We start from the raw sequence: 8,697 nt of genomic DNA on the forward strand, positions 1-8,697 counted from the left end.
TATATTCGTAAATTTTAATATAGGTAAAATGTTTAGAGGTCAAGACGAAATGAAACAAACAAATGAAAATTATAAATAATTTCAGTTGGATTTATAACTTCCTGAGAGCTAACTCGCTTGATTATCGCGACACACACTGGTGGGCGCTTTGCAAAGAGATCGCCACAGTTAACTGGTTAAGAGGCTAGTTTGCATTCGATCGTTATCGTCAACACGTTCTTGCTCTTATTATTCATCAACGAATCCATCATCCGTATTAGCGCGTTTAAATTCGTAGATAAATAAATTATTTAGTATTAGCACTTTCAATTCAACGGTAATTGTGACGAAACGAGAAAAAAAAGAACGACCGGCTTATCGATGTACATAAATTAAAAGGAAAAAGTAAGAAAAAAAAGAAACACAGACATCGCAACTTTATATAAGATGATCGAGTATTTATATATATATATATACATAGCCATTATTGAATATAATTCTTATATTTGTACGATATACGACATAAGGAAAAGCCCGCCCCGAGACGAAACATTCATAACAAGTGTGTGATAATATTTGTAAAACTTGATATTCAATAAACAATTTTATGTTCTTTATAAAATACGCGTCGGCGCTTGTTGTCCTGTCGCTTTCAGCGTAAGAATCACTTGATCCTTCGTAAAATATTGTATATGTAATTACAACAAAATGTTTTTTTGATTTGTCTACGAGTCGTACTAGTCGAAAAGCGGTCCGACGGATTTATCATCGAGCCATATCACTAGCACGAATTTTCGTTTAGTACCGTGGCGACTCGTACCGCGGAGACTCCTGAACTAAAAGTGGACACGCAAGAATCGTATTCTGAACTCTCTTTCCTTCGATAAAAGTGCCTTCAGTATGACTTCTCAGCCAATCAGGTAGGTTGTAAGCCACTTTTAGGCCGGTATTCATAATCGGATGTTATCTTTAAAATCGTCGTAAGTTTATCTTCAGATTCTCCGTAGTCAATGAAACGAACTGTACAGCATCTGAAGATAAACTTGAGACGGTCTTATATATAAGATCCGACTATGAATATCGGTTTTAAGCGGGGTCTACAATGAGAATTTAAGGCTTAAAGCTTTAGAAGCACTTTTATCGATAAAAATGAGTTCAGAACCTGCGCTCGAGTTTCGGGAAGCAGATTTAGCCGGGACACGAACCTACCGGGCGAACGGGTTCCCCCCGCCACCGGCAGATGGCGCCAAGCGACCAGCCGGGTGTCCCAATGGCCGAGTTCTTCATACCGTGACGTCAACAGATGACAGCAGGTAGTTCCGTTGGCGGGTCGGCCATTGTTCCAGTCTACCTCCCGCCGCGTTCAGCTGTGCACAAGAGCTGTCAGTCCCTAACAGATAGCGCCAGCATTCGGTCCCTCGGCGGCCTCCAAGGAACGGAGAGAAAAAAAACGAAAGAAAACAAAGGACAACAATACGCGCGCGGCCGAGTGCGGTGGAAAGTGGTGAAATGGTGAAGTTGGTGTGGTGTCGGTGTACGCGGAGCGAGGTGAGTAACAACATTGTTAACCGCGAACTTGATCGCGATTAACTCGTGCTCGGGGAAGGTGCCGAGGAACGGGACGATCGTCGGCGGTGCCGTGTCTCGCATGCCGTGATCCCTTTTTTCCGACAGCAACGATGTCCGAACGGAGACCTCGCTCGTACCAGGTTTTTCGCACGGAACAGTAGGTGTCTCTCTCTCTCTCTCTCACTCACTCACTCGTGACTTCTACCTGCCGACGCTCGTTTGGGTTCAACAAAACACACGATCGTCCGTTTCGAGCGATTCACGAGATCATCGTCGTCACGGTGCTCGCTCATTCGATGCGTGCGTGCGCGATCCTACGCGCGCGTGCCTCGTCGCGTCGATATCGACAGGTGTATCATAACCTCTTTTTCTCTCTCTCTCTCTTTCTCTCGGTGCCTCTCCGTTGGAACCTGCATAATTCTACGAATTGTCTCGCGACGAAAGCACACGTAGATGTGCGTGCCTACGAGGCTACAGCGGGCGCCTGCGTGTGCATGCACACGCACGCATCACACACATCACGTGTGCGCGCGCGCGTATACATGCGCGCGAGTGCGGCTTCGACGTGATTTCGACGAGACGAAGCCGCTCGGCCGATTTTTTCGTCCGCGGGTTCACTTCGTCCGGTTATCGTCGATACTCTCGTCGTTGTTCTCGAAACGACTCGGTCGTCTCGGCCGAATCCCCCTGCGTTTCCCGCTCGCCATGAAATTCATAAAACTCGCGTCGAGTAAAAACAAAAAATGCCCGCGGAGAGCGCGGTTGTAAAGAGGAAGAGAGAGGGAAAGAGAGATCGCGTTTTCCCAAACAAAATTATCCCGTTCAAGCCCGATCGTCGTTTCATTCGTCGATTGTTCGTCTCTCTCGAATTTCCGACGTGACCTTTCTCGTTTGCTTTTCGCGAAACCGAATTAATTCCCAACGATTTTCCGCGAGCTCTTAGGAATTCGAGTAGCGAGGGCAGAGTAAATCCAGTTGATTAGGTCTCCGAACGTCGGTTAGAAGGCAGGGGTGGTTTAAGGGTGACTGGTTATCACGAGACGCGCGAAAAGACCGCCGTCACGTGAACGCGCGGTTTTACCGTTGGGATTCGGCGATTGTGATTTTATATACTTAGACGTCGCGTCGAATTTCGAACGCGGCGTTTCGCCCGGCCAGATTTCGCCGCGCTCTCTTCCGAAACCGAATTAATCCTCTATCGGTCTTCCTTCCCAAACCGTGTATCGAGCGATACATTATTCAGCCCGTTTTATACGATGCTTAAAATTGCATGCGTCGCGAATGCAACATTAGCGCGTCCGCCGCTGCCCCGCTGATTTCCACGAATTGTTCGAGAGCCCGGCTAAATTTTAAATGAAATTTTCCAGTTACGGTAAACACGTACGCCCCGCGCGCGCGTATTGTTCATAGGCCGGATATTTCATTCGTCCAACGCGCCGATTCGCGCGAAAATTCATAAGACGCGCATCACGATTGCCGATTACACCGCCGCCGTGACGAGCGACGTGTTAATGACAGAAGAAGAAGGAAACGAGAAGGAACGCGGAATTGATCGCGCATCTCCCGCGCGAATCTTCCAACAGGAAGGAAGCTGCGCGTTTGCCGCGCGGTCTCCGCATTGTCTAAGATTCCACGAGCTGTCCTTCGAAGAGAGAGAGAGAGAGGTTTCTCTCTCTCTCTCTCTCTCCGTTTCGACTCTCTCTCTCTCTCTCTCTTCGCCTTTCGATATCTATCTCGTCCCCATCTCTCTCTCTTTCTGTCTCTCTCCCCCTCTTCTCCCCAGTCGGCCACGCGCGTCACCAAATTTGCACTCTGGTTTTATACTCCCCCTCGTCCCTACCACGATCCAACCTCTATTGATTGCTCTACCGCACTACTGCCCTACTTTTTATGGCTTTACCCCACCGCGTCCGATCCCTCTCCGGCCGGCAGTCCGCCCGCCACCCTCTCGCCGACGTCACGTATCACGGCCGGTGGACGCGGCGGGGTACCCTCTCCCCCCCCCCTCTAGCGGGGAAGTGCTGCTCCTGCAGGTGCGCGGAAGGTGCAGGAAGTGCAGCGTTGCTAGGCTTCCGGGGGAGTCGCCCGACGAACCCCCGAGGGTTGTCAGAGGTGCGCCGGCACCCTCGGCAGCTCCGAGGATATTTTTGGCGCGCGCATTTAGCGCGTTCTTACCGACTTGTTTTCCCCGTCGTTCCGCGCCTACCCAACACTCCGAGAGAGCAGGAGCCGTTGAATGCGATTTTCCCATTAGGAAAATTGCCGCGGAACTCGCAATCCGATCGGTCGAAATCGAACGCGAGAACGCGAATCACGCAGTCACGGCCGAACGCCGTCACAGTTCAGGAGGCGGAAAACGCGACCCCCCTCCCCCTCTCTATCCGACCGTCGAATGTACGATCACCGCGTGAGGATCGCGTCCGAGATGTGAGCCTTTCCGAAATCAAACCGTTTTGCGGAAATTTTATTGATTTTCATGCTAGATCAGGCATAGTTGACACTTTAGAATTCAGATCTTTGTTGGTGTTCATATCTCTACCTTCTGTTTTTTCCCTCTTTATCATTATTAGTGATAATTAGAGTTTGAAGTATTATTAAAGTTATTCATAAAAATGTTGAGATTATTAAATAAAATTAAGTAATATCTAGGTTCATGTCTCTATCTTTTTCTCATTCTTCCTGATACACTCTCTCTCTTTCTCTCCTCTCTCTTCCTCTCTCTTGCTTGTCTCTCTAAAATTAAGATTTCTATTAAAGTTCACATCTCTACCTTTCTCCTTTCTTTCTTATTGCTATTATTAATGGCAATGTTTAAAGATTATTAATTAAGTCTATTAATTAAGGTACTGTGGAGATTGTTAAGGATAATTAAGGTTCATATCTATTTTTCTCTTTTTCTTCCCGACTCTCTTCCTCTCGCTTGGCTTTTTAAAATTAAGATTTTTATTAAGTTCCATGTATCTATCCTTTTCTTCTTCCCTTATCATCAATGATAATCAAGGTCTTCAGATATTCTTAAAGTTATGAAATAACGTACCGTTTAGATCATTAAGGATAATTAAGGTTTATACCTCTGTCTCTTTCTCTTTCTCTCTGGCCTTCTCATTATCTTTCCCGGCCGCGAAACAAGATATATCTCCGGCTCGGTTTTTCCTTCCTATTTTCCGAGTTCCCGGCACGTACCGTGCTGCGCGCGAGGTTCAGCTCAGGGAGAGCTCGCGCGTATTGTCCGCGAATTTCGCCAATCGCGTCGTTGCGCGGAATGCACAATCTCGGTTATAAATCGCGAACCTTCCCACGGATCCGTAAATCGTCCTGTAACATTATGCATTGGCCTCGGTCTCCCACACTCTCTCTCTCTCTCTCTCTCTCTCTGTGTGTGTGTGTGTGTGTGTGTGTGTGTGTGTGTGATGACGTCGCGTGCGCGAGGATCAAGGCTGCGTACGCGCGGTACAGGTTTATTTTTGAAAGCCCTATAGGTAAAGAGAAAGAGATAGGTAGATAGATAGATAGATAGAGAGAGAGAGAGAGAGAGAGAGAGAGAGAGAGAGAGAGAGAGAACACAGGCACAGCCACAGTTATTTCGCAGGAGCTGTACGGCTTTTTTTCCCGGCGTATCGCGTGCCAACCCCCGCGGTATATTTATACGATTTCCCGCCCCGCCTCCCGAGCAGAGCGCGCGGCCGTTTCGTGTTAAAACGGAAATGCGTCACGTTAATGCACTCGGGTACGTTGCGAGCAAGCAACCCGTGGATCGTGACCGTTTTTAGGTCGGTGAGAGTGCGTTAATGAGACCGAAATCTTGCGATTTCCGTCGCGGGATCCTCGAAAGGCAGAGAAAGAGAGACGACTCTTGTTCGCTGTCTTCGTGCAGCTTCCCCTGAGCCTCCCTCCGTCGGCAACACACAACGCACCGCCGCAACCGGCACAAATTACCGCCACTTGGCGTGACCGGTGGAAGTGAGATTTCTTTTTTTAGCAAGTATCAGCAATCGATAGTTTTAGCTCACGAAACCGGCCGGCGGCCCGTGCCTCGCCCGAACCGTCGTTCGATAGCTCGCGGCTACCAAACCGATGTCGGCATTTCGACCGCCGCTTCGGAGTACCTCGCGCATCCGTGGCCGGCGTAGGACGAATTTGTCCTTCGCATTCAGCGGTCGCGGGCGGGAACTTGCGAATACCAGCGCTCTGTTGCACAATTTCGTGGGGGCTTTCGCGAAATTGATCGACCGGGACGAAGCGAAACACTCGCTGAGAGCAAAAGATGATAATTGGTCTCACTGAAATTATAGGAATTTCCGGCGCTGATCGGCAGAAAGGAAAGTCGTAACAGTGACGTTAACGTTACAACAGTATTCGCTGCACAGACGATCTCGGTGACTATAATTATTTCAATTATAGTCACAAATATGTACGATATATCATCGATGTATTAACAGTGAGAATTAATATAAAATAAGACGGATCTTCTTTTTCTCTCAGTGTAGTAAGAGTGATTAACGATCGGTGGATCTACGAGAATGCGACTAGAATTATATATTTATATGAAGAATGACAATTATGCTGTTATAACGAAGTCACGCGAGTAAAAAAATAGTTTTAAATCAATGTTAGATATTCTCATGTATAAGGCAAGAATGTTGTAATATTCTTCGAAGATTAATATTCTCTGAAGAATATTATAATATTCTTGGAAGACTCAAGTCTTGAATTGAATGCAAATAATGCATCGATGCAGATTCAATCAAATCAAGACTAAAAGTCTTCTAAGAAGATCATAATGTTCTTGCTTACATACGAGAATATCTATTATTGATTTAAGATTAATCTTTTCCGTACACATTGTTGCTACTGCGCAATTCGTTGCGACAGCAATGAGATTTAGTCGTCATAACCGAATTATTCTTCATTAGAACCAAAACAGTTTCAGCTGCCAGGATAGAAAATATCCCGAGTGAATTTGTCCTCTCAGGACACGTTAATTTGCTGTCAAAGAACAAAACGGTGCTTTTCCACACTCGCTAATTTGTTCTTTCGGCAGGATAATGTGTAGATTCAATAGAAATAATCTAGCGAATGGCGACTGAGTAGTTTTAAAAAATCGCTTCGCCGTTCATACAGTCGCCGATAGATTTTGCCGCGACGGCACAAATCTTGCTGTGTCAACGAATTAGTTCTCTCCGCGCACTTTGTATCTAATAGTTGCCGCCGTTTAAAAACTTCTACACTCCAACCTGACTCAACGAATGCTAATTGCTTATTAATCGTTCCGTCCCACCGAGTTCAGTCAATCTCCTCGACCGCCGAGTGGTGTGACTCAGCGCGAGGTCGGCCGGCCGCCGCGAGTGGCTACTGTCGCGTACGGCCGTACACGCGCGGCGACGGACCCCACGCTCGAGTAGAAACAAACGAACCTGGCTCCGCGCTACTCTTCGCGTCGTCGTTCACTGAGCGACCCCGAGACGACGCCGAGGCTCCGAACGACTCTCGACGAGATTCCTTCTCGTCGGAGGTCTCACGTCGATTTATCATACGAAAAGAACAATTCCGTTTGCTGTAACTAAATTTTCCATTGTCCGGGGACCAACGGGGAAAGCTCGGTTGTATGCACAGGAAAATTCCGAGGAGGAGGTTTCTACTCGGTCAATTGCTCTCAGTTGTCTCACAAACGAGTTTTAACGCAGCTGACTGTTGACACGAACGTTCTCACGAATGTTCTTAGTTCTTGCGGCAAGAGAGATAGAGAGAGAGAGAGAGAGAAATATCGTTTTTTGTCACCGAGTTTTCATTTCTTGCCGGCGAGTTTTTTTCTTTTCTTTCTGGTCTCCCTGTTCAGTTGCAGGAACCAAGTTTTTTTCTTCCGTGAAACCTATCCACCCGCGCACATACAGAAAAATTCTGCATTCAAGTGCAATATACTTGTCGGAAGAACTTCGTGCGTTCGTACATGCCGTAAGTGTGTCATAAGTTCATGTCGTAAGCATCAAATTTATTCAAAGCGTATTTTCCGAATCCTGGTAAGTTTAGTACCTCAGACAAGAATATTAAATGAAAAGGTTAAAACCATAACTTCGGTTTGCTTGTATTCAAATCAAGCTGAATTTAACTTTTCCTCGATAAAATTTGCAATACTCTTGAAAAGAGAGAACAAATTCTTCCTTCGAGTAATCAAGAGCTTTTCTAATATCTGCGAGTAGGCACATCTTAAAACTATCATCAAGAAAATATACTTTCATCAAGATACCCGTTACAGGAAGAAAAGCAAACTGAGTAGTTGCTTCTTTCTTCGCAGTACGATAAAACGTTTTTCCGTGTGTAAATCCGGATCTACAATAGGTATGCTATAGTTGCAGCCTTCAGCCTTTTGCGTCTGAGCGCAAAGTTGTAACGTAATTTCTAGCGAGAGGCGTTTCTACCAGACGTCGCAGTTCCTAAGGTTTAAGCGTTATTACGCTGCTTTCGGCAGCGCGAGAAACGCACACCTTCCGTCAGAAGTCGCGTTACATCTTATTGTTTAGAGAGAGAGAGAGAGAGAGAGAGAGCAAGCAAGCAAAAGGTCAAAAGCTTGCCTCACTTCGAGCCGGTTGAAACGCCTTCGGATAAATTTACCTAATGGACAAATATTTATGAAACGTATACTATGTATTTATGGAACAAACTACGGGAACGCAACAAAATCACCGGCATGCTATCGACGAACAATAATGCGCCGGTAATTTTCTCGTATTCTTCGTATTCCTATATTTTCTCGTTTTTTATTTCCACACGGGAGCGCTCTTCGTCTGTTTATCTACTGGACAAATTTACACCCGAAGGTGGAGGAACCGGCCGCTATCGTAGATCCGGACGAAGGCTTTCGCTTTCGCGCCTTCCGCGACTCGCGTGGCGTCGATTCGCGAATCGCAGCCGGCGAGAGCGCTCGCGAGGGCGGCTTATCGCCCTTATCCACCGGTTCGGTTGTATCGACAATCCGCGCGTGCCCGATGTCTTTATTCGTCAAGGTCGCGTCTAGTGGTAGAGCCTAGCGAGCGAACGAGATGACTCACACGCGGGATTCGCCGAATCGTGCGGCGGTCGTCGGATCGATTCGCGCGCGGCTGCGTCAGAGACGAATTACGGATTTCGATGGTCGGGGGTCCGACGAGGGGG

At 47.0% G+C, this 8,697-nt stretch overlaps 1 protein-coding gene across 7 annotated transcripts in view; it reads left to right on the forward strand.

Annotated features, from left to right (window-relative positions):
• Window positions 1–1,346: 1,346 nt before the first annotated feature.
• LOC106743010 (cAMP-regulated phosphoprotein 21) overlaps window positions 1,347–8,697 on the forward strand; it is a 47,228-nt gene continuing 39,877 nt past the window's right edge. For all 7 annotated transcript variants that reach the window (XM_014616453.1, XM_014616448.1, XM_014616452.1 and 4 more), the window contains exon 1: window positions 1,347–1,527. The gene's annotated coding sequence lies outside the window, so the exon portion shown is untranslated. The remainder of the gene's footprint in view (window positions 1,528–8,697) is intronic.

The sequence above is a fragment of the Dinoponera quadriceps genome, unplaced genomic scaffold (genome assembly GCF_001313825.1).
Source record: "Dinoponera quadriceps isolate SergipeBrazil2010 unplaced genomic scaffold, ASM131382v1 scaffold880, whole genome shotgun sequence".
Classification (NCBI taxonomy): domain Eukaryota; kingdom Metazoa; phylum Arthropoda; class Insecta; order Hymenoptera; family Formicidae; genus Dinoponera; species Dinoponera quadriceps.